We start from the raw sequence: 26,969 nt of genomic DNA, 5'->3' as shown, positions 1-26,969 counted from the left end.
GCCATTCGTCTGTTGAAGGGCATCTTGGTTGTTTCCAGAGTCTTGCTATGGTAAATAGTGCTGCAATGAATATATATTTTCAGACACAAAAGAGAAAAGAGCTGGAAGTTCCAGTTCACTTCAGGAAGCTCACCACAAATAGTGATGAGTTTAGTTAGGGAAATAACTACATTTTGAACTGTCCTAATAACGAGAATGTATGAGGAAAATGGAGAGCCTGTCTAGAGTACAGGCGGGGGTCGGGTGGGGAGGAGGGAGACTTGGGACATTGGTGATGGGAATGTTGCACTGGTGATGGGTGGTGTTCTTTACATGACTGAAACCCAAACACAATCATGTATGTAATTAAGGTGTTTAAATAAATTAAAAAAAAAAAAGAAGAAGAAGAAGAGTGAAATAAAATAGGAAAGTAAGGCCACAGACAAGGCACAGAAGAAAAAAAAAAAAAAGCAACAGTTCAATCAAGCAAGTTAGAAAAGATTCAGGAGCCTAGTACCAAAAACAAGTCTCAGAGAAGTGAATCTAGAAGCAAACACAAATAAGTGATACAAGTGACAATTTCAAAACAGCAGAATGGATTGTTCAACAAATGGTATTAGGACAACAGAACAATTTGGGAGGAAGCAATTGAGCACGCACGCACACACACACACACACACACACACACACACACACGGGAGGAAACAATTGTACTCAACACACAGTCCATCAGGATCAACTTGCAGGAGAATCAATCTTAGACTTTAGGACTGTATATCCTTTTATAAATAGTTTAGAAAGATATTCCAACCTCACAAAAATGAGGAAAACGTGCTTTTGAAAATACAAGAATCAGTTCAGTTCCTATTGGCAAATGTTCCAACATCTCTAAATCAGCGGCAAAGACTGGGAGACCCAACAAGTGGGAAGCAGTCAGATGGCAACAGTACCTATCAGAATTTCCAGTTCTTGTGCCCTGTGACTCAGCAAAGCCAGTTTTTAATGAAAGGCACTTATACCTCATTCACTAGGCAGTTTGTCCAACAAGGCCAAAGACACCTTTGGCCGGGAGGAAATAAACATAAATTTTGTGGAGAGACTAGAGCGTGATACCCACAAAACACTAAGCAGCTTTCTAAGAAACAGATGAGTGACCTTATTTACTCATATTGAGAGCGATCTCGAAAAGAAAATGTAGCTTCTTTCCAAGCTGGGAGAAAATCCTAGAGCAGCCCACATCCCATCCATGACTAGGACACGGACCTACTTGGCCACTTGTATCATTCCCTTCTATCCCTGCTAGTTGTGTGACAAATATAGCAAAGCCTGCAGGTTGGGGGCCAGATGTGTCAATTTTCTGTCCCCTTGGACATTTGTAGGGCTGCATTCCTGTATTTCTCATAGCATTGGCAGATGAATAAATCTGAAATCAAAGGAATGAGAAGAGATGTATTCTTGTCTGCTGGGGCATCCCTGGGTCTCTCTGGTTCCACCTCTATTTTCCTCTTGTGCTTCTCTGACTTCTTTTCCGAAGTCTTCCTATTAGGAGGTAAAACCACCCAATGCTTGTCTTTTTCTTCTGACTTTTCTTTTTTTTTTTTTTTGGTTTTTGGGCCACACCCAGCGGTGCTCAGGGGTTACTCCTGGCTGTCTGCTCAGAAATAGCTCCTGGCAGGCACGGGGGACCATATGGGACACCGGGATTCGAACCAAACACCTTTGGTCCTAGATTGGCTGCTTGCAAGGCAAACGCCGCTGTGCTATCTCTCCAGGCCCTTCTTCTGACTTATTTTACTTTGCATACCTCCCTCTAGCTTCTTCCAGACTTTGTTAGGTATAGCAATTTTTCATCCTTACCCCACCCCCAGTGGAATAATCCTGTATTATTTCAATGTCCCATATCTTTATTCAATCATTTATCAATGGGTATCTCATTGCCACTCTATTTTTGGATAAATATGGGGGACTGATGTCACTTTTTGTGCTCCTGTCTTTGTAGTCCTTGCATACTTCTTAGTGAAATTACTAGATCAACTGGGATCTCAAAGATGAGTTTTCTTTAAAAAAAAAATCACCATTTATTTGTGTTCTGATCAAATATGTTTCATACATTGCAATTGGCTAACATTATATCTTCAATCTCCTCGCCTTTAATCTGCCCCTTGCCCTTTTTTTGCTTGAATTTTTTTTTAAATATGGAACACTTCACGAATGTGCGTGTCATCCTTGCGCAGGGGCCATGCTAATCTTCTCTGTATCGTTCCAATTTTAGTATATGTGCTGCCGAAGCGAGCACCGAAATTTTTTTAAAACTGAGAGTTGTTTGTTCCCAGGTATTTCCCAGGCCTGAATACTTTGTGCCCCCCTTAGAATCATCTGACTAGGGGCCGGAGCAGTGGTGCTAGAGATAAGACGCCTGTCTTGCAAGTGCTAGCCTAGGACGGACCGAGGTTTGATCCCCCTGCGTCCCATATGGTCCCCCAAGCCAGGAGCGAATTCTGAGTAGATAGCAGGAGTAACCCCCTGAGCGTCTCCTGGTGTGGCCAAAAAACAAAAACAAAAACAAAAAAAGAATCATCTGACTCAGAACTCCCAAAGCAAATTAGATCTAGAGGCCTGATTAACTTGTGGCTCAGTCATAGTCAACATTGATTCATTTGTGGGGGTGCATGTGCATGCCCTTCTACCCTGTAATGCTGGCTACTCTGGCCACACTGACAGTCATTGCCTTTGCCTGTCCATGAAGGGCATGAGCCTTTCTCCTCCCTCATTGGTGGAAAACTTCCCTCCATGTAGCAGTGTTCTCCTGAGAAAGAGAGCCCGGGGCTTCATGCTTCCTTACGGGAAGGAGGTAGAGGGAAGGGGCTGGGATGACTCAAGGCAAAACACCTTGAATGCTGAGTATCTGTAGAGCCAAGAGTTTGATCCTAAAAAAAAGGGGGGGGGGGGCAAAAAAAAAAAAAGAAAAGAAAAGAATAGTTTGATCCTTGATACCTCCCACATGCCTGAGTATGATCTCAGCAACTCTGCTCTGTGGAAATTTGTTGAGGCGCAGCTGAGCGTATCCCCACTTTATCCCCATGAGCCCTGTGACCAAGTATGTTGAGCCTCCTGTCATTATAACAGCACAACAGCATGAGAAAAAAGGGAAGTGAGGGGCCGGAGAGATAGCATAGAGGTAGGGGGTTTGCCTTGCATGCAGAAGGATGGTGGTTTGAATCCCGGCATCCCATATGGTCCCCTGAGTCTGCCAGGAGCAATTTCAGAGCGCAGAGCCAGGAGTAACCCCTGAGTGCTGCTGGGTATGGCTCAAAAAGAAGAAAAAAGAAAAGAAAAGAAAGAATGGACAGGAAGTAAACAAAATATGGAGTTGGGGCCGAAGCAATAATAAATGCGCTTATGAGGGAAAAAGAAAGCCTGTCTCGAGTACAGATGTGGGTGGGGTGGGGAGTAGGTAGATCTGGGAAATTGGTGGTGGGAATCCTGCACTGGTGAAGGGGGGTGTTCTTTACATGACTGTAATCATACAAGTACAATTATATTTGTAATCACAGTGTTTAAATAAAGATAATTAAAAAAATAATAATAATAAATGTGGTTAGGCATTTGCTTTGCACACAGTTGACCTTCACTCAATCCCTGGCATCCCATATGGTTTCTGGAGCAATGCCAAGACTAATTCCTGAGTACAGAGTCAGAAAGAACTCCTAAGCATAGTCGAGTGTGGCCCAAAAGGTGAAAAAATATATAGAGAAGTAGATCTTTGAGGACTGGAATGTTTATTTTGCCTACAGGAACTCAAGTTTGATCTCCAGTATCACCTGGTCCCCTGGAGCATCTACATATATGGCTCCTTCCACCAAACCCCCACAAAAGAGTAGGGAGATGATACAAATGGTTGAGCTTAGCAATTCTGCAGCCCAACGTCCAGCCCCTGTCACCACAGAATTTCCCAAACTTCTCTGATGTTGCTCTGGCAGCTTCTAAACAACCCACCCCACAGTGGAGCTTCAGGAAACCGAGCTCAATGCACAGCCTAAGAATCAATAATTGTGAGAAATGGCTCAGGCGCAAGTCTAGGCACCACTGGGATGGTGCTGCTTTTGAAAACTGGAAAGTGTGATGTGAGGTTTAAATGACTCCATAGCTTAAAAAATAGGTACCAGCCTAACAAGCACTAAGCCTCAAGTTTGAGCTATTCAATCACCCACGTGTGTCAAACATAGTCGGGGCGGGTGAGGTGGCGCTAGAGGTAAGGTGTCTGCCTTGCAGGCGCTAGCCAAGGAAGGACCGCGGTTAGATCCCCTGGCATCCCATATGGTCCCCCAAGCCAGGGGCGATTTCTGAGCGCTTAGCCAGGAGTAACCCCTGAGCATCAAATGGGTGTGGCATGAAAAACAACAACAACAACAAAAAAAACAGTCTTTGCAGCTCCTGCTTGAGACATTTATTCCAGCCATGGATACAGCAGGAGTGATGTCCGGCTCAAATTTTAATAGAAACAACTAAAGATAAAGGGAAGCAATGAGCAAAAGATTAATTCATTAAAAAATAATAGGGCAGGAGAGATGCTGCAGAATTAAACACTTGCCTAGCATACAGCTGACCTTGATTCAATCCCCTGCACCCCATCTGGATCACCAATTCCTTCTAGGAGTGATCCCTAAGTACAGAACCAAGCGTGATCTCTGAGCACCTCTAGCTATGGTATGACCCCCTCCACATCTTCCCCCACAATAGTGCATTGGACCCTAGAAAATGTCAGTTAATATAAAAGGGGGAAGGAATTGGACATTAAACTTTGGTTCTGAGAAAAGGGAGTTAAGTGGGGCCGGAGAAGTGGCGCTAGAGGTAAGGTGCAAGCGCTAGCCAAGGAAGAACCGTGGTTCGATCCCTCGGTGTCCCATATGGTCCCCCCAAGCCAGGGGCAATTTCTGAGCGCATAGCCAGGAGTAACCCCTGAGCATCAAACGGGTGTGCCCCCCCAAAAAAGGGAGTTAAGTGAGTGATGGGGGAAGGGGTGCTAGGGAGAAGACAAGAAATAATAACCATCCATCCCCCCCCAAAAAAAATCCAACATCAAACAGAAGTAGAATCTGGGGCATCTAGAGGAGATTTGGGAAGGGAGCTGACTTGGGCGGGTTTCATTTCTGCCATAGAGACTGGAATGCTTTGGGAAATAACCTAGGGTACCCCTTGTCATAAAGTGACTGTTGGGCCTGAATGATAATATAGGGAATCCACTTAGGATGTATCTTCAGCATCACATGCGGTTCTCCTGAGCCCCACTAGAAGTAATCCCTGAGCACAGAGCCAGAAGCAAGCCTTTAACACTACTAGATATGACCAAAAAAAAGTGACCACTGACTAAACACCTTTACAATGTACACAAAACCCATTTCTGTATTCCTGATGACAGGTTCAACAGTCCAACAGTCTCATCTCTTTGTTTCTTAGCACTTTAGCAATAAGATTATTGCAATGAGATTATTCTCATCCTCCTATGAAAATCCATTCAACATATGAGTGTATGTGAGTCCAATCAGCCCCTGGAACAAGGAGGAGAAGTATATATGAGTGCTGTATGCGATGTCCAAGGTTGGATCATGCAAATGAATGGACAGATGGATGGGTAGATGGATGGATGGATGGATGGATGGATGGATGGATGGATGGATGGATGGATGGATGGATGGATTGCAAGCAAGAGATGCAGGGAAAAGATGAATGGAATGAACCAATTGAATAGTGGATGGAATGAATTGATGGGATGGACAGATGGATGGACAGACACATGGATAGATGTTAGATGGAATGAGAGAGATGAACAAATGAATGGATGGGTGGAGACAACTGATGGGGGTATGGTCTTTAAGCTATGGATGGATAGATAAAATGAGTACATGAACTGATGATGAATAGGTAGATGAATATAAGTGTTTGCTTGAGATGAGTAATATCCCAACTTTTACTTAAATGTTTATTGATGTTTCTATTATAATTATTATTTATGTCAATGAGCCTATAATACATTGTTTTCACTCCATATATTACAATTCAAGTTTCAATTTTCCAGGACGCTCTGAGATTTGCTATAGCAAATGCTAATAATACTGAATTATTTCTCGTATTTCAGATGTAATCAATATAAAATAGTAGAAATACTCTATTTCTCCCAGCTCCTTCTGTACAACATTGTGTATGCTTGAGTCTGTTGTCCAAGCTCAGACACACGGAGAGACTGAGCAGGAGCCTAAGACTGTTCCTTGAGAGCTCATTCCTTTATGCTCTCAGGTTCTCATAAAGTTAGACAAGTACTTGTTAAATAACAAGGCAACCTGAACTTACTTTTTGTGCTCCATTTTTAAACCTCAAAGTGGTGTCGTAGGCAATGCAAACAGAATGGCCATTCTATCAAGAGCTGCTGGCTTTGCTGTGATGTTATTTTATAGGCATTGTGAGACAGTGCCATAGACCGTCTGCACAGCGCCTCCAAGATAGTCCCCTGGCCTGACCTTCCCATCACAAAGACAGCTCCAAGTTTAGCTGAACCATGAGACTTTCATGAGAAATGCAGACCTTTGAGGGCCCCTACCTCCTTATTTTATTTCATCTAGTTCCTGGTAAATATGAGAAGTAAGTGGCGGACAGAATAGTGTCCCCTCTCTGTGGTGAATGCAGTGACAGAAACTTGGGGATCCCTCTGAACTGGGCTCAGAGTTTGTTCAAACTCTTCATTCCTACAGGGAACATCTCTCTGGGCCTGTCTCAGGTTGAAACATGTTGGCTGCTGGGAGCTCCCAGGCTCTTCCATAAACGCACAAATCAGGTTTCCTGGACAGAAACTCTAAACAATGATGGCCCCTGGATTGATGATAATTTCCAGGTAGAAGGAAATGAGAAACCTAATAAGTTTGAGAAAAAGAAGACAAACAGACATAGGATAACCTAACTGCAGAATATAAATATCTTACCCCTCAACCTTCCCACAAAGATCCTGCTTCTCAAATTACAAAGAGGAAACTAACAACCCAAATGATTGCCCTACTCAGACTAGAAAAAGTTTGGAGGACAAAGAAATCTCCACTTTAAAATTTAACTTTGGGGTGGCAGAGAGGGCTCAATGGACTGAATAGCTTTGCTTACAGGAGTCCCAGTTTGATTCCTGACACTACAGGGTCCTCAGAGCATAAGGCAAGACTTCCTTAATCCTCCTCTAAGCCCCCACCCCACCCCTGCACAAAACTGAACTCCACTGGGTATGGCATAACTACCTCCCACCCAAAAAATCAAATTAAACTTTGGGATTGGGATAATGACTCAAAAGGCACATGTCTAACATGTGAGACCCCAAGTTGAATTCCAATACCACATGAGGCCCCCTGCACACACACCCCTATTATCGACAGAGTGCCTCTAGTTCTGCTGGGCTTAACAACAGAATCAAGTAATGTTGGGAGAGTTCCTGGAGTCCCTTGAACACTGCTTGAAAGGACCCCCCACAAAAATCCTAAAATTAGGGACCACAGCACTAGCACAGCAGGAAGGGTATTTGCTTTGCATGCAGCCAACCTGGATTTGATCTCCAGCATTCCATGTGGTTTCCCCAACCTCCAAGCACCACCTAATGTGGCCCCAAAACAAAACAAAACGAACAAAAATTCTAAAATTAAACTTTAAAGTTTGCAACTAAAAACAGTCACACTGGGGCCAGAGAGATAGGGTAAGGGGTAGAGTGCTTGCCTTGAATACAGCCAACCCCAATTTGGTCCCCAGTATCAAGTCTTCCTGGAGTGATCTCTGGGTGCAAGGCAAAAAGTAAATAAGCCATGAACACCACCAGGTGTGGACCCAAGTTAAAACAATGTAGTCCCACATTTCAGTTTGGAGAAGGGAAGCAGAGAGCTTAGGAAGAGCTGTGTGGGCAATTAGAGGCTGGAATTCCCAGAGTGCTCAGGGTCAAAAGGAGAGTCCCTGTGTGTACCCCCAAGACAGAGGAACCCCAACATTCCTCTTCCTGAATCTGACTCAGACCCCCTGCCCCTTCCACTCTATTCCCCCACAGTGGTGCTTCCCCTACAGGAGCTTCTGACTTTTTTGCTTCCTCTTTTTATTTCCCCGCACACACACACACTTGTGTGTGTGTGTGTGTGTGTGTGTGTGTGTGTGTGTGTTACTCCTATGCCACTTCACTTGTCCTCAGAAGCCTATAACCTAAAGTTTGAGTGTGAAGGGCCTTTTTGGAGGCCTTTTTGGAGGCCAAGACCCTCTGAACAAGGGTTTAGCTAAGGCAGTGAGGCCTCCACACTGTTTTATTGAGCCTCTTTGCCTGGCTATAGATTTGCTTGGTTTTTTGGTTTGAAAGCCTTTTTTTTTTTTTTTTTTTTTTTGTTTTGTTTTGTTTTTGGGTCACACCCGACAACGTTCAGAGGTTACTCTTGGCTCTACGCTCAGAAATCGCTCCTGGCAGGCTTGGAGGACCATATGGGATGCCGGGATGCGAACTACCGTCCATTCTGGGTCGGCTGTGTGCAAGGCAAACGCCCTACCGCTGTGCTATCACTCCAGCCCAGGTTTGAAAGTCTTGGTATTACTCTTTTTTTTTGGGGGGGGGGCCACACCTGGCAGTGCTCAGGGGTTACTCCTGGCTGTCTGCTCAGAAATAGCTCCTGGCAGGCACGGGGGACCATATGGGACACCGAGATTCGAACCAACCACCTTTGGTCCTGGATCGGCTGCTTGCAAGGCAAACACTGCTGTGCTACCTCTCCGGGCCCTTGGTATTACTCTTGACTTTGTGCTCAGGAGCCCAAGTGGACTAGTAAATAGGCTCAAACCTCCTGCACACAGCCCTGTACTGTCACTTGAGCCTCCTCTTTGCTCTCCTGGACATAATTTTAAGGAAAAACTGGGGAAGGGGGGATTTCCTGGCTCATCCCAAGAGAAGACACCACTAGTTCATAACTTTTCCATAAGCCTAAATTTGAATGGGCAGTGGGGTGCAGGGATTATTTTCTACTCCAGTCTCATTTGCTAACTGCTTGAAGGAAATCATCACCTCTTGTCCAATGCCTTAAAAATCTGCACTTTTGAGGCCAGAGAGATAGCATGGAGGTAAGGTGTTTGCCTTGCATGCAGAAGGTCGGTGGTTCGAATCCCGGCATCCCATATGGTCCCCCGAGCCTGCCAGATGCGATTTCTGAGCATAGAGCCAGGAGTAACCCCTGAGCACTGCTGGGTATGACCCAAAAACCAAAAAAAGAAAAAGAGAAAAAAATCTGCATTTTTTTGGTTGTGATTCCGTGGCAGAGCACATGCCTTGCCTATGTGAGGCCCTGGGTTCCATCCCCAGCAGCATTCCACCACAAAGAGTAATAAATAAACATATAGGGAATTGTCTGTTTTATTTTATTTTTAATAATACCTTTACTTAAACACCTTTAGTATAAATATGATTGTAGTTGGGTTTTAGTCATAAAAATAGAGCACCCCCCCCCTTTACCAGTTTAACATTTCCATCACCAATGCCCCCATCTTCTTCTTCCCTCAGTTTTATTTTAAACACAATTTATTCGAAGACAGAGAAGTCCCCTTAGAGAAAGTGTGCTTGTTTTGAATTTATGCACAGCCTTTAAGTTGCACCATTCTCCATGAAGTGAGTGGTTTGCTCACAAGAAGGAAAAAAAAATTCCTCTGCCCGGATTTATTTTTTGTTAATATCTTTATTTAAACACCTTGATTACAAATATGATTATAGTTGGGTTTCAGTCATGTAAAGAATACACCCTTCACCGGTGCAACATTCCCACCACCAATGTCCCAAATGTTCCTCTGCCCGGATTTAGTTTCAATCTCAAAATAAAGCTCAAGGCAGAGGCCGTCTTTAATTTTGTTTGGTTGCCACCTGGTGGACAGAAATCAGAACGCAAGCCTTAAATGCAAGTGGCAGGTGGGAGGGGGGAATCGTTGTTTAGGTTCCTTTCTCAAGTATAAAAAAAAATCAAGAAGTTCTGCACTGCAAAAATATAACTGGAATAACTTTACGGACTGGAAGAGTAAAGTGACTTCTCACACATCTGACAAAGAACTAATATCCAAATTATAGTAAGCACTAGCAAAACTTAATAAACGAACAACCCAGTCAAAAATGTGGAGAACTTTCTCAAACAGGACAGACATATAGATGGCCAACAGGTATATGAAAAAGTGCTCTGTATACCTTGTTAACAGGTAAATACAAATAAAATGACAATAAGATATTGTCACCAGCGTGATTGGCCCAAAGAAAGAGTAGAAGGGGTGGGAGAGATAATATAGTGGTTAGGGCCTTACCTACAACTGACCTGAGTTTGGTCCCTGGCACCTCATATAGCCTGAGACCTTCCAAGAGTGATCCAGAAGCACAGAGGAAGAAATAAATCCTGAGCAAAGCTGAGTGTGGCCCTAAAACCAAAACCAGTGCTTCAGAGATGTGTGGGGTAGAGGAAAGGAAACTTCATCTACTGATAATGGAGGAAAGTTCTCTGAGGATACATCAAGGATAAGAGAAGACCCAAGAAACGAAATTTGCAAATGCTTTGAACTGCAAGAAAATTCATTTCTGTTTTAAAGCCATCCAGGCTGGTATTGAGTTATGGCTGCTCTAGCAGACTAGCAGAAAGGTAGTATTATTATACTTTCTGTAATTCAACTTCTTTCCTGCTCTAAAACTGAGAAGTTGAAATGAGACATAAAATCTCATGGTATCTACATTGACGCACAGTCAGCACTGCCAGTGCATTTGGGCATTGGGTCTCAACCACGAGTTTCATGCACTGTCCTATTGGACAGTAAGTTGCACAGTCCTTCTGAAAGTCCTCAAGATGCCTGCACCATGACTTGATAGTGGACCAAAAGGCCAGGATGGATGACAAAGGTATGCTGAGCAACAAAGCTGAAGGACTTAATTAAAGTGAAATTCATAGACTTGTGGCTGGAGAAATTACCGTAGCCCTGTGTGTTTTCTGATGAAGCAACAAACCAATTTTTTTCATTGTAATAAAAAGTTGATTGTAAAAGTTTCCCGGCAGGATAAGAAGACCTTGGGTGTTGTAAATGAGTGAGTATGGAGCCTGTAGTTGTTTCCATGGCAGCATGCTTCAAGGGCAGAGAAATCCTGTATCTCTTAGGCGAAGGGAATTCCCATTCTAATTTCCCCAATATTTACTGTGCCTATGCAAAAAAAAAAAAGAAAAGAAAAGAAAAAAAAGAGGGGCTGGGAAGGTGGTGCTAGAGGTAAGGTGTCTGCCTTGCAAGCACTAACATAGGACAGACCTCGGTTTGATCCCCCAGCATCCCATATGGTCCCCCAAGCCAGGAGCAATTTCTGAGCGCATAGCCAGGAGCAATTTCTGAGCGCATAGCCAGGAGTAACCCCTGAGCATCAAACGGGTGTGGCCCAAAAACAAAAAAAAAAAAAGAAAAGAAAAAAAGAAAGAAAGAAACACAACCCTTTTTTAAGAAATTGCTGGTCTGGCTTTTTGTTGTTTTTGTTTTTTTTGCTGTAGCTGATGGTTTTCTTTTTTGGTTTATTCTTTTTTTATTCTTTCTGTACTTTTGTTGTCACTCCCTTATTGTTTCTTATTTTTGTGTTGTTTGTTACCCTTTTCTTCTTTTTTCTCTTCCTTCTTCTAAATGGATATTTATAACATCTAGACAAACTCCTCCTAATTTTTCTCTTCTTTGTTTGCCTTTCCCCACCCCCCGATGGTATCAGGACCAGACAGTCATATGTTCACTTGGTGGAAATAAAAAATGATCAGACTTGAATACCAAATCCAAAGTCAACGACAACATAATCGATACCCAATCTACAACAAGCTGTACAAGTGGGAAACGGTTCCTCTAGCATTACAGGGAGTAAAGGAGGAAGATGTGGGTGGGATGCATGCTGGGAACAGGAATGGAGGGAGGACAACACTGGAGGTGGGAATGCCCCTCATTTATTGTCACTATTGCCTTAAATATTACTGTGAAAGGTTTGTAATTCACTTTTACTGCAATAAAAATGTAACATAAAATAAAATATTTACAACCAAAGCAAAAAAACAAAACAAACAAACAAAAAACCTCTCCTAAGAGACACTGGTACGCTTTATGAAAGACATGCAGGTAAGAGATCACTATTCCCCTGAATTCTGAGCTAGTGTTCCAGTAGCTACAGCTGTCCCCATCCAGGACCTGAGCAGCAGATTCGAACTGCAGCAAAGCCAGCCCAGAACTGCTGAATTTGTGCCACAAGACTCCTGGCTGATCCCTGAACCAGGTTAAGTTGGAGATAGGCATGCCAAAAAAAATGCACTTGAATGGATCTGGAGATCTTGCCAAATCCCTCAGCAGAGATGAAAGCGCAATGAGGGTAATGAGAGATTGCTGTGCCTAATTATTGCTTCGGGGCTTCAGCTGAGCTCCTAGGGTCAGGCTTTAATTGGCAGCACCCTTTTGCCTTCTCTGAAGTACCAGTCCTTCCTGCAATGGTGACATCCAAAGTTTGTGGCATTACACCAGGAAGTTTTGAGACCTTAATTTTTGCTCTGAGTTATCCTGATCACAGGTGTGAAGACCCAAAGCGAGTTCATTTGTCACAATTTACAGGCACTCGAGCAGCAAGCTTGAAGAGCAATCATGTTTTCTTTTGCTGTTTCGGCTCTTGGAAAAGCCAGATTAAAGCATCAAAGGAGCAGAGGAGGGAGAGAGAGGGAGGGAGACAAAGGACCCTTTTTATAAGGGAGAAAAGAAGTAGTAAGCCACATCTTCACAGGTGACTGAAGAGCCTGAGAAAGACCCATCCCATCCCTGCTGGAGCCCAGAAAAACAAGGGGTTCACAGAAGAAAACTGCCCCCGCTTCCCCATAGAGACATTCTATAGCCTGAGCAGTAACCTGCATCTTTTCATTCAACAAATTTTATGATAGCTTTTATTCTTTTATTTGGGGGGAAGTGGGCACAACTGACTGTTTTCAGGACTTACTCCTGGCTCTGTACTCAGAGATCACTCCTGGTGGGACTTGAGGGACCATATGGGATGCTGGGGGTCAAACCTAGGTTGACCACTTGCAATGCAACTGTACTGGCCATTGAACTATTGCCCTGGTGTTCTTAGTTGTGTTTTAATAAAACAAGACTTTGGCACTAAGGACCAGAATGATAGCACTGTGAGTACGGTGTTTGCCTTGCACATGGTCAGCCCAGGTTTAATTCTCAGCATCCCATATGGTTCCCCAAACCACAAGGAAAGATTCCTGAATTCCAAGCCAGGAGAAAGCCCTGAATACAGCTGGGTGTGCTCAGAAAAGAAAAAAAAATGAGATCTGCAGGATTGGAGAGGTACTTGCCTTACACAGGGCTTACCCAGTTTGGACTATTCTGGGGGCCTTCAGAAAGCCTTCTGTCATCCAGCTGAAAAATGCTGCTCTAAAAGTTAGGCTCTGATGTTCTCACTTCCTGCTGTCTCCTTCTTTAGCCTTATGGAAAAAAACCCTTGGGGACTCCACGTCATTTCTGATCTTGTGCAGACTTACCTCCTGAGCTCCTTATGGGACTCATGGGAAATATGCAAGTGGCTGAGAAGTGGGTTGTAGCTGGGATCAGTCTCCAGAGAATTCCAGCGAACAGGAGGAAACCAGAGGCCTTAAAGCACAGTGAGAACAGGCAGTGGGATTGTGACAGCCACATTAGAGGGCTGGAGAACACAGGGATTAAGCACTGGCCTGGCACGTGGCTGATCCCCGTTCCACCCCCCCCACCCCCCCACCCCCCCACCCCGAGCATTGCGTATGATTCTCCAAGCACTGCTAGCAGTGATCTGTGAGCACAGAGCTGGGTAAGCCCTGGATACCATTGGTGTGCTCCAACCCCCACTCCTCCCAAAATAAGAAAAAGTCTCAGCTGAAATGCTGTTCTTTCTTTGGAGGGAGGTACTGGAGATTTTTTGTTTGAGTACATAACCAATTTCATGAAAGGACCTTCCCAGCTCTTTCTAACCCTCTTGCTGCCCACAGGCCAGAAATAACCCCTGCTTTGCTTTATTCAGTACCCAACATGGAGCTTGTTAAGATACAAATCCTATCTTGGATCAATATATATATGTAAATACCTTGTATATAACACTTTCTATATACATTTATATATAAATGTATTTATATTTATATGAATTATATAGTAGATATATTTGTATATTTTATATATAATATATTTTATATATTATATTTATAATATTATATAATATATTATATGTCCATATAATATGTTTATATAATATATTTATACATATATATACACCAAACAGGGGCCAGAGAGATAGCACAGCAGTAAGGCATTTGCCTTGCATGCGGCCAACACAGAATGGACCCTGGTTTAATTCTTGGCATCCCAGATGATCCCCCAAGCCTTCCAGGAGCAATTTCTGAGTGCAAACCTAGGAATAAACCCGCCCCCCAAAAAGCAAGGACATTTCTTGTCTGGTGTTTTTTGGAGGGAGCCACACCCAGCAGTGCCCAGGACTTATGGTACTTCTGTCTATGCTCAGATTATCAGTCCTGGTGGTGTTTGGACAACTAGAAGGAGTGCTAAAGTTCAATCCCAGAGAAGCCACATGCAAGGCAAGAGCCCTACCCAGCAGATTGAGTCAGACTATCCCACTAGAATATTTAAGATTCACCCCAGAAGACTTTTAAGTGGATTACCATCATTTTGCAAACGTGTAATGTTGCATAAAATCTTACCCAAAAATAAATAGTACTTTTTGACAAGTAGTTATATTGGGTGCTACCAAGTAACTATTCTCAACAGAATTGACCCAAATTAGTCCAGTGATTCATCTTTTATTAGCAGCAAGCACAGAAGAACTGGGGAAAGTTAGAAATGGTTACACAAGAAATAGCACAGTGTACTGAAAAAAATTCTTCTGAGATAGCAATCACTGCTGCTTAAGGTAAGACCCTGTGAAGTGGTACAAAACCTCTTTCTTATTTAGTTTTATTCATTTCCCTCAAATCACAAAAAAGATTCCTGCTAACAAAAATAATCTCCTGGCAGCTCAAGGGACCATATGGGATGCCAGGATTCGAACCACCATCCTTCTGCATTCAAGGCAAACGCCTTACCTCCATGCTATCTCTCCGGCCCCCAAAAAAATAATCTTAAAAAGAAACTAAAAGTTGGAAACAATGTAAGTATTTATCCATGGATGAACGTGTTTTAAAAGGTGGTGCCAGGGGCTGGAGAGATAGCATGGAGGTAGGGCATTTACCTTGCATACAGAAGGATGGTGGTTTGAATCCCGGCATCCCATATGGTCCCCCATGCCCGCCAGGAGCCATTTCTGAGTGCATAGCCAGGAGTAACCCCTGAGCACAGCCGGATGTGACCCAAAAACCAAAGAGAGAGAGAGAGAGAGAGAGAGAGAGAGAGAGAGAGAGAGAGAGACAAAAACTCAAGCCTAGAAATGTGTCAAAACCCCCAAATCCTCCCCAAATATGGGTGTGTAGGTCTGCCTCAGGCTCTGTATCCCCAGAGGCAGTGCACATGGTAAATGAACCAGCCACGGGTAAAGACATGAACATAGGGATATCTGTAGGCATAGGGAGAGGCCGGGTGAAGGCCAGAGAAACCTGCCCAAGAGTGAATCATGCATGGGACCCAGAAGAATGCGCTGTAACATTCTATAAGGGAGATGGATACGCAGTTTTATAAGAGCACAAAATGCCATCAATTTGTACATTTTTCCCTATTTATTTAAACACCCTGATTTACAGAGTTTTTCATAACACAGTTGCTACTGGCATTCAGTGTTCTAACACCACCCCCAGTGTGATCTTCCCTTACCAGTTTCCCACTCACCCCCTAGTCTACCCTTTTAGCAGACACAAAATAATTTATTTTATATTGCTTGCTGCAACAAAATGGCAAATAGAATTATCAAAAAAAATAGTGCAGTAAAAGAAAATCCATGATAGAAAGAAAAAATATACATAGTTAAAAAAGAAAATTTGGGGCCGGAGAGATAGCACAGCGGCGTTTGCCTTGCAAGCAGCTGACCCAGAACCTAAGGTGGTTGGTTCGAATCCTGGCGTCCCGTATGGTCCCCTGTGCCTGCCAGGAGCTATTACTGAGCAGATAGCCAGGAGTAACCCCTGAGCACCGCCGGATGTGGCCCCCCAAAAATAAAATAAAATAAAATAAAAATAAAAAAGAAGGGGCCAGTGTGGTGGCGGTAGAGGTAAGGTGCCTGTCTTGCCTGCGCTAGCCTAGGATGGACTGAGGTTCGATCCCCCGGTGTCCCATATGGGTCCCCAAGCCAGGAGCGACTTCTGAGCGCATAGCCAGGAGTAACCCCTAGCGTCACCGGGTGTGGCCCAAAAAAAAAAAATTTGTGAAAATTTATATTGTGGGATATAAAACCTTTTACTTTTTATATCTCACAATGGGGTCACTAGAGTCTTTGTGGATTTACTAAGCTGTTTGTTGCTAGTTGAGGCTTTTGTGTTATTGTTTTCACTTATTGAGTCTAGTAAATGCTCATGTCCCATCTACTTTGCTGTGCTCCCACTGGGTTGTCAGGATTGTGGAATTTGGAGGTGTCTCTTGGCTCCATATGTGGGCCACATCCTAAAGGAATTGCAGAACTTGGGCAATTCTCTTGAGATGAGTCGTGGGGCTATGAAGCTGGAGGCTGGGGGCTGGGGGTCCAGCTACTGAGCTCTACGTTCACCACATTCCCCAGGAGGCCTTGGAGTTTTCAGCCCAAAGTACATGAGAGAGTTATTTGCTCAGCATTTCTTCCAAGATGAGTAGTGAAACTGGGCTGTTGATGTGGTAGAGGCTGTGGGTGTGGCTGCTGGGGCTTCCAGCAGTATAGGGAGGTAGGAGGAAGATCACACCTGAGTTTTTAGCCTGAAACCAGTGTCTCATCCACTTGGCATCCCCTCTGAGATGAGTCATGAAGGTGTAAATCTTGATGAATCTCTCAAATTGTACATTTAAAGGACCAGAGAGCTCAGCAGGTGAAGTGTTTGCCTCACAGGTGACTGATCTGGATTCAATCCTCAACCATAAATGGTCTCTTGAGAGTCACCAAAAGTGACTCCTATTCTCAGTGTCAAGCAAGACCCTGAGTATTGCCAAGAGTAATCCTGAGTAACCTCTGAGTGTGTGTGGGAGAGAGAGAGAGAGAGAGAGAGAGAGAGAGAGAGAGAGAGAGAGAGAGAGAGAGAGAGAGAGAGAGAAGAAAGAGAGAAGAAAGAGAAAAAGAAAGAAATCCAAAGAGAAAGACATCCAAAACTTTAAAGAAAAAACCTTCATGAAGCTTCATCTTTTAAATTCATAGAGTAGTTTTTCAAAATCCTCATTCTCGGGGCTTAAGTGATAGTGCAGGGCATTTACCTTGCACACGGCTGATCCAGGACAGACCTGGATTTGATCCCCAACATCCCATATGGTTCCCCAAGCCAGGAGCAATTTCTGAGTGTATAGCCTAGCCAGGAGTAACCCCTGAGCATCACCGGATGTGGCCCAAAAACAAAAGCAACAGAAAAAATAAAATAAATCCTGATTCTCAAGGTGCAGCTTGAAGCAGATTGATGGTTGATGTTTTCTGTCACTGGAAACTCTAGTGTTCTACACTCTACTTGAAAGCACAAAAGAAACAAGTACCCAGTGCTACTCGTCACTGCTCATTCCTAAATAAAGTACCAGATAAACTGGTGCCCAGAATAATTGTCCATTCATGTATTTTCTCTGAAATGTCTAAGGAAAATGGAGGAAGTAATTTTTAGTCATCTTTTTCTTTCCCTTAACCCACCTCTAAATTAAATTCTCAAGGGACCCGAAAATAAGACCGAAATGCTAGGTAGGACTTTTCCATTTATAATGATAAGGAAATCAATGTGAAAGTAAAATCATCTCAAAACACTTACTATAAAAGCCAAAGATTTGGTTTTAAAAGTAAGTTATGATGAAATGGAAAAATGTTGAAGCAGGGATGTAAGGGAGTTAGGCAAGATTGGAAGGAGGCAGATTCTGTCCTGGGCACTGCATGAAGGCCCCTGAGACCCACTAGGAGTGATCCCTCAGCAAAGAAGTAAGTCCTGAACACTGCTGGGTGTGGCCCCCAAACAAACAACAACAACAAAAGGAAAGTGATGCAAGCAGTAGAAATCAGGTGCAAGGTGGGGTTTGGTGCCAGCTCGAAGTTAACCTGAGCCATGCTGAGTCTGACCCTGATGGTTCCTGAGCATCCTAGGATCTGGACCCCACAAGAGTAAATAAAAAAGTGAGGCAGCTTTTACTCAAAGCTATCTCAACAGGTATGGAGACCAACCAGAGCTTTGCTTTTCTTGTGGCTTAGTGGCTGCAGACTTTTGGGTTTGGGGCCACACTCGGCGGTGCTCAGGAGTCACTCCTGGTTCTAAGCCCAGAAATCACTCCTGGAAGTGATTTCACTCGGAAGACCACATGGGATGCTGGGAATTAATGTGCAAGGCAAGAGCCTCTAAGACTTTTTTAAATACTTTAACATAACGTATATTTAATGTAATAATCAGTTGTTTTTTGTTTTGGTTTGTTTTTGTTTTTTTTTACTATACAGCAATCAACCAAAGGACATTTTTTAAATAGTTTTGAGAAATAGTGTTGGCATGGAAAAGATTAGCTGTTGCAGAAATTGAACAGTAGGGGGAACCCAACTATTGTCAAAAATATGCATGTGTTCACTCGTTCCTTTGTGAACAAACATTTCACAATTAGAAAAAAGACACCTTTGTGACACTTTACTAACTATAGATTTTTGTATCTTAGAAAGTAGGGGCAGAGGACTAGTATGGTTTGAGAGCCTGGGGATAGGGGCAGAGGTTTAGATCACCTGCCTTGCAAGCAGTTGGTCATGAGGTCAAAACTCTGGTGTCCCACATGTGCTGGCCCTTCTTGGCAGCCCTGTGGCTTGAGATTCCTCGGTGCTGTCAGTAATTTTCATCTGCACCACCAAAAAGTTGTGGCCTCCACCAAGGTCCACCACTAAACGGAAGTATGAAGACCAAGGCCAGGAAATGGCTCTCTGGTGAGTACTAGTGTGAGTGCTGCAGCAACTCCTAGTAAGCAAAGCCATAATTTATGAGCCCAGACTACAAGTGCCTGCCCTGGTGAGCAGGTGGTTGTACAGATGCTAGGAGAAAGAGAGTGAACCCCAGAGCACCAAGGTGAGAATGTAATGCGTAGCTCTCAGCAAGCACCTCAACTAAAAATGCGGCACTACCTAGGCCTATGTACACCCCTACTTCCTGCCACCTTTGCAACAACAACAGTGACAAAGAGATGGGAAAAGGTGAGTGAAAAATAAAGGCAGGATGGAGGGAATCAACTCAGGACAGGGCTGCGTCTATTGCACACATGAGGCCTCAACTATGTAGCTTCCCGAGCACCACCAGGTGTAGTCCTGAAATCCCCTGTGCCCTACAGTGGTGGCTTGAAAGCCACTGGACAGAGCAGTGCCTTATTACCTGTCCCAAAACTAAACCATCCAGTAAGGTTGGTCCTGTGCTACCAGGAGTGACTCTCAGGCCTCCTGAACATTGATTGGGAGAATTCCATCAAAAATATAAAAAAAATTAAGGTGAGATCAAAACTATAAAAAAAAAAAAAAAATTAAGGTGGGGCCGGGAAGGTGGCGCTAGAGGTAAGGTGTCTACCTTGCAAGCGATAGCGTAGGACGGACCACGGTTCGATCCCCTGGCGTCCCATATGGTCCCCCCAAGCCAGGGACAATTTCTGAGCGCATAGCCAGGAGTAACCCCTGAGCGTCAAACGGGTGTGGCCCAAAAACCAAAAAAAAAAAAAAAAATTAAGGTGAGGTTTCCAGGGTGATAGTACAGCAGATAGGGAGCAGGCCTTGCACAGGGTTTACCCATATTTGATCCCTGGCATATGGTTTCTCAAGGCTGCCAGGAGTAATTCCTGAGTGTAGAGCCAAGAGCAATTTCTGAGCACCACCAGGTGTGTGGCCCAAAACCAAAAATAAAAATTAAGGTGACTATCTCTTAAAATATTATGATGTTAAAAAAAAATAAGATGCGGGGCAGAAAGATAGCATGGAGGTAGAGCATTTGCCTTGCATGCAGAAGGACAGTGGTTCGAATCCCGGCATCCCATATGGTCCCCTGAGCCTGCCAGGAGAAATTTCTGAGCATAGAGCCAGAAGTAACCCCAGAGTGCTGCCAGATGTGACCCAAAAAACAAAAAAATAAAAATACGATGCGTGCCAGATAGTATGCTCAGTGGTTCGGCACTTGTCCTATGTGCAGCCAATCCTAGTTCAATCCCCCACACCACAAATGGACCCCAAAAGTCTACCAGGAGTGATCCCTGAGCACAGCTGGGTGTGGACCCAATTCTCCCCAACTCCCACAGAGGAAATTCAATTATCTAGGTTGGAATAAATAATAGAATAAAATTCTAATATTTATGTCAAATATTAGATGAAGAAACTTGATTCTCTAGAACCCTCTTAAACTGTGTGAGAGCAATAGCTGCTGCATTGAAATTCTCAACTCAGAAAAACAGGAGCTGCACTCTTATGGGTACAGGCATGAATACAGGGATCCCATGTTGGACTCTACACCTGTTTGAAGAGCACAGCTCTGTGGTGATTTGACACACTAGGAATACTGGGGTCTCATCCCTTTTACCCCAGATCTCTCCTCAAACTGAGGTGCCATGTTCAGATAGGCAAACTGAGAATCCAAGAGGGCTAAGAATAAAAGCAATTGAGGATAGAAAACATTAAAATGTAAAAAGCCACAGTTAGTAGTTCTTTGAAAACAACAATACCTTTTTCCAGTTCTAGATAGTCAAGAAAAATGTAGAAGTTTCAGGTCTAAGAGAAACATTATTATTTGCCTTTCAGATATAAAAAATAATAAGAGGATGTTATGGCTACAAGTTAATAAGTTAGGGACCAGACAGAGAGTACAGCAGATATAGCAATTGTACTGTACATGACTGACCAGATTTGATCCCCGGTACCCTATGTGGTCCCCTGAACCTGCCAGGAATGATTCCTCAGTGCAGAGCCAGGAGTAACCCCTGAATATCACCAGGTGTAGCTTAAAAATTAAGGGGGAAAAAGTCAATAAATTAGATAATGAATAAAATGGAAGCAAATTCCTGAAGCAAAATAGACTGAGACAAAAAAATAACAAAGCCACTCAAATAAAAAGATAAAATTTGTAATTAAAAAAAAATAATCCACAAAGGGGAGGTAGGAGAGATAGTACAGTGAGTAGGGCAATTGTGTTGCATATTGCCAGGTTCTATTTTCAGCATCCCAGATCCCAGAGCCCTTCTAGGAGTGAATCCTGAGTGCAGAACCAAAAGTAAGTACTGAGCAGTCCTAGATGTGCATCCCCCAAAGCAATTAAAAAATCAATTTAAATGAGGAAATAAGAACTCTTAGGTTGAAGGTGGAAATGTAATTTCTCAAGCATTTTTTTGACGAGTAATTAGTGACTTCACCACACTGCATTTGCCTGTGCACTACTCTACATATCTAACAGAGACACTAGTTGACTGCAAACAGTGCGGGGAGATAGGAAGGTCAGTCAGCATCATTCAGTCCACAGACAGCCACGTGCCTTCTTCATAAAGGGCCCCACTGTTCAACTGCATTGTGGATGGATTTATATTTTTGTAGTCAAAAAGGCAAAAATGTCTCTCAGCAACATACCCAGATCTCAAAAAATGGTGAGGGATATTTTTGGAAGCATTTACATTTTAAATATATTTAAGGCAAATCAGGGGAAAAAAACTGCCAGCAATGGCACATTGATGTTGGCATGTAGACATATTAGGTTATTTTGTATCTTCTTGACATTTCTTTTTTTGTTTCTTGTTTTTTTGGGGGTCACACCCGGCGTTGCTCAGGGGTTACTCCTGGCTGTCTGCTCAGAAATAGCTCCTGGCAGGCACGGGGGACCATATGGGACACCGGGATTCGAACCAACCACCTTTGGTCCTGCATCGGCTGCTTGCAAGGCAAACACCGCTGTGCTATCTCTCCGGGCCCTTCTTGACATTTCTTAAAGATTAAAATGCTTAAAAATTCAAAGTATCTCGTTTTTATATTGGGCACAGTAGAGACACTTGAAGAAAAAAGGAAGAAAGAAAAGCGAAGGTTAAATAGCACCGAGAAGTTTGGATTGGAGCCCAAGGTCAAAAAAGGAAGGTTGAGCAGTGAAGGTAGTTCCCTACCTTGAAGCCATGGACTCAACACTATACTGTCCCCTGAGCATAGTGGTAGGTGTAGCACTGCATACTACTGAGAATAACTCAAAGGCCCCCAAACTTCCAAAAAAGACTTTAGTGGAAAAAGTAGTGAAATCCAAATCTTCTGAATTTAGTTAATAGTAAAGCTCCAATATTAATTCTCTGGTTTTGATGAGTGTTAGTTATTTACGTCAGGCGATCATCTCAGAAAACTTTTCCTTCTGTCTTTGAAACTTTCCTGGAAATCTGAGTTATTTTTGACACCAGTCATAGTGTCAAGTCAAATTTCATTGCATCAAACTATTTTTCTCTTTTAGCAGGAATTTAAGCCTTTTGGCCTTGCCTTTTTTTTTTGTCTTTCTTTTCTTTTTTTTTTTTGGGGGGGGGGTGTTTTTGGCCACATCCAGCAGTGCTCAGGGGTCACTCCTAGTAGGATTTATAGGTGGTGCCGAAGACTAGGCTTGGTTTTCAACAGACTGGGTCCCTTTTTCTCTCTGCAGTTTTCTCTCTCTCTGTGTGTGTGTGTGTGTGTGTGTGTGTGTGTGTGTGTGTGTGTGTGTGTGTATGTTGGGGACTTGTTTTATTTTGTTTTGTATTTTGTAGTTCCAATGAGTACAGCTTTATTTGCCGAATATATTCGGTTAGCTCAAGAGCCTTTACCATCACTTGGGTTTCTTCACAGTTGCATTGAGATTGAACTGTGTTTCTCTTCAGTAGTGGTCATGGTGGTGAGGTCAATGGGTGTCTTAAGGAAAGGGCACTAGTTGAACTGAGCCAGAAGGAAAACTCAGAGCTGTTCTGAACCATCTGGAAGTTTTTTATTTGTATCCCTATGTAAAAAGCTCCTTCTGACTCTGTGGGTCTTGGGTGGGGTGAAACTCATTTCTCCTGAGATCTTGTTTTTCTAAGAGATGTCCAGGGCCACAACGAATGAACCAAATTAAACCACTTACACAAGGCATTAAACGTCACTGAACTGCCTTCCCTGCTCGTCATGGGCAGCCTGGAGGGACTTTAACATGATGTTTACAAAAGAGAGAGATTGGCCTTGACCTTATCCATGCTTTCCTCGTCCAGCCAGAGTGATATGAGATTTTTCAACCCACACGCTAGCTCCACCAGTGACCACAGCAGGTGTGACATCCAGCATTTGCTTGGGTACTTTCAATGCTTGTCTCTGAGCTTGACTTCTGCTGAGAACTGTAATCTCAGTTTTAAGTCTGACATATATTCTGGCCTTTGAAGCTCCAGTTGCATAATGGGGCAGAAAACTAAACTAACAGGTCCTGGGGGGGGGGGGTCCTCCAAATTTTCCCCTCATTCCCGTGTGCCAGAAACTGAGGGTTTGGAGGAGGTCTTACATGGCTGTGGGCTGGCATTTGCCCCAGGAGAGCTTTGGAGTGTCCCAGGATGGATCTAAATGAGATCTGGTTTGTTAATCATGTCTTTGTGAAGAGGATCACGAAGGGGATCAGGTCTGGTTTGGGGTACAGAGCCGCTGGGGTTGTGGGAGGGAGTACTGCCAATCCTCTTTCACGGGGCCTACCTGTCTGCTCTAATTAGACAAAGGTGGTTCGACTGCTCAGAACTAGCTGGACTGGTGGGGTGAGCCCTTTTTGATTTTCTCAATGACACTCACAGTGAACAGTTAGTTCTCAATCATGACGGAAGACAAATAAGACTTGATAGGTTTGTAAATACCCAGCTTCTCCTGGGCTAATTTCTTTCCAAGCTAGAATGGATCATAGTGCCAAGCCCAGATACTACCTGGAGGCTGCCCAGATTAGAAAAGTTTAGTATGGGCCCGGAGAGATAGCACAGCGGCGTTTGCCTTGCAAGCAGCCGATTCAGGACCAAAGGTGGTTGGTTCGAATCCCGGTGTCCTATATGGTCCCTCGTGCCTGCCAGGAGCTATTTCTGAACAGACAGCCAGGAGTAACCCCTGAGCACAGCCGGGTGTGGCCCAAAAACCAAAAATAAAAAAAAAAAAATTAAAAAAATTAAAAAAAAGAAAAGTTTAGTATAATTTAGTTCTATCAAAAACACGAAGATTTTATGCTCCATCTTCTGATTTTTACAATTCCTCTAAGAGAGGCAAATTCTTGTCTTTTTCACTTTATCACACCACTGATATGGTCATTGAGTTCCTCTCTTGTGTGTCAAGTTTCAGACTGAACCTAGTCTCTGAGAGGGTGTGAGTAAAGAACCAATTAAAAAGAAAGATAACAGGGGCCGGGAAGGTGGCGCTAGAGATAAGGTGTCTGCCTTGTAAGCGCTACCAAGGAACAGACCGCGGTTCGATCCCCCGGCGTCCCATATGGTCCCCCAAGCCAGGGGCAATTTCTGAGCACATAGCCAGGAGTAACCCCTGAGCGTCAAATGGGTGTGGCCCAAAAACCAAAAAAAAAAAAAAAAAAAGAAAGATAACAGCATTGTGAAGGGGGTGCTGAGAGATAGTAAGGGGATTAAGAAACTTGCCCTGCATGTGGCCCATCTTTAGTTTTACCTCCAACATCTTCAAAAGTGAACCTGGACACCTTTGGGTATGGCCCCCCAATTTTTTTCAGCATTACAAATCAACAATAAAGTAATACCAAGATAGCTTTAAAATGTACTCTTGCATGTCACAACAGATAGCATTACTGATTTGATGTTATTCCTGTGCTCTACAGGAAACACCAAAAGTAAATTTGTCATTTAAATTCCTTTTTAAAAAAATTACATCCAGGGAGCAGAAAGCATGGAGGTAAGGTGTTTGCCTTGCATGTAGAAGGATGGTGGTTCAAATCCCAGCAACCCATATGGTCCCCCTAGCCTACCAGGAGCGATTTCTGAGAGAACCAGGAGTAACCCCTGAGCATTGCTGGGTGTGACCCAAAAAAACCAAAGAAAAAAAATTTACATCCAAAACAGGACAAGTTTTTTTTTTCTTTCTTGAATTGGTCACACAATAATTTAAGAACTGTCCTTAGGGGCTAGAGTGGTAGTACAGTGATAGGGCATTTGCCTTGTACACAGCTGACCCAGGACTGACGTGGGTTCGATCCCTGGCATTTCATGTTCCCCCAAGCCAGGAGCTATTTCTGAGCACACAGCTAGGAGTAACCCAACCAATGCGGGGTGTGAATCCCCTACCCCTCCCCCCAAAAAAGAACTGTCCTTAACAGGGCCAGAGTGCTAAAACAGAGGTAGGGCATTTGCCTTGCATACAATTGAAACAGGAAGGACCAGGGTTTGATTCCTGGCATCCCATACAGTCCCCTGAGCCTGCCAGGAGTGATTTCTGAGTGCAGAGCCAGGAGTAATCCCTGAGTGCTGCCAGATGTGGCCCAAAAACCAGAAAAAGGAGAAAAAGAACTGTCTTTAAAACAGAAGTAAAGAGCTAGTGGAAACAGAAGTGCTTTGATGTGGGTACGGCTTTTATTGGACAGTCAAAAATCATAACTGAGTTTCTATATTCTACCTCAAATGGCTCTTTTGAGAGCAGACATGCTATTTCCTTGGCTTCCCTTTATTTTGAAATATTTGAAAACTATTATGAGGCTAGTTACTCCAGAGCAGACACTATCCAGAGTCTTCAGATCTGGAAACATACTTGCTCAAGATTCAGACTAAATGTTTTTTTTCCCCAATTGAAGTAGGTAGTTGAAATCTCAGGTGCCTTGGATGCAACACTATGAAACCCCATCCAGTCAGGGGTCACTCCTAGGGAATCTTGTGAGGTGGGGTTGAAGCTGGGCTGAAGCAGGACCCACCGTATGCCAAGCAATAACCTAGCTCCAGCCTTTGTGATCCTACTCCATATGAACTGGTAGTCCAGGTGTTTCTCTTTGAGCTTCTATTCTAGCCTTTTCTGAAGGTATTCTCATTAATGGTCTTTCCAAATTAGGCCACTTCAACACCCCCAATTCAACATGAAGATAAAGCAGTAATAGCAGTATGAGTGGGACTTGAAGAGGAAGGATTTTGAGGGAGTGATATAGAATCTGCTGTTAAAAGCTATGTTAAAAGCTATGATTTGCATGTAGAGCAGGAAGTCCAAAAAATGAGCTAAAACTTAGTCAATAAAGGCAAATCAAAACCAGGACACTTTCGAAATGAGAATTTTGATGATGTCCTCAATTTTACAGATGTTAATCTAAAGTACATTACTGATGACTCTCCTTCTGTGACCAAGAACATAATTCAACACATGGCCAGTTTTGCTAATAAAACGCCTGTAACCTCAGCTGAGAAAAAACAAGTAACTTTTCTTTAATATCAAAGCTCATTATCAGCTCATCCTCTCTTTACTTATTTTGGAAACCTACTCAAAATTTGGAGCAACATATACAACCCAACAGAAACAAACTGACAGCCCTTGAAATAGCACAGCGAAGTTACAAAGATTAAGAGTAAGTAGTCAACCCCAATATTTATTCTCAGATGCTGTTTAATTTTAAATGTAGAATCCAAATGGGAAGAAGTGTGCTTATCCTGGAACAAGATTCTCAAATAATGGTTCTTGTTGCATATTTTTATTGCTATTTCCCCATTCTAAACCCTTTAAATCTATGCTTCTCACACATATTTCTTTTTAACTCAAATACTTTAATAGATCTTAAAGTGGCAGATATTTCATAAAACCACTTGTCGACTAGAGTACACGTAGGTACGTACTCCTTAGAATAAATTTTTTTTTGTTTATTTTGGGAGCT

General features: G+C 43.3%; 1 non-coding gene across 1 annotated transcript; it reads right to left on the bottom strand.

Moving 5' to 3' along the window:
• Window positions 1-2,168: 2,168 nt before the first annotated feature.
• LOC126026603 (U6 spliceosomal RNA) lies at window positions 2,169-2,275 on the bottom strand. The gene has a single exon (XR_007501826.1). It is a non-coding gene; the product is annotated as a U6 spliceosomal RNA (small nuclear RNA).
• Between the last annotated feature and the right edge of the window lie 24,694 nt (window positions 2,276-26,969).

This window comes from Suncus etruscus, chromosome 13, assembly GCF_024139225.1.
Source record: "Suncus etruscus isolate mSunEtr1 chromosome 13, mSunEtr1.pri.cur, whole genome shotgun sequence".
Classification (NCBI taxonomy): domain Eukaryota; kingdom Metazoa; phylum Chordata; class Mammalia; order Eulipotyphla; family Soricidae; genus Suncus; species Suncus etruscus.
The sequence above is the reverse complement of the archived record's forward strand: the minus strand, read 5'-3'. Positions and strand labels throughout refer to the sequence as shown.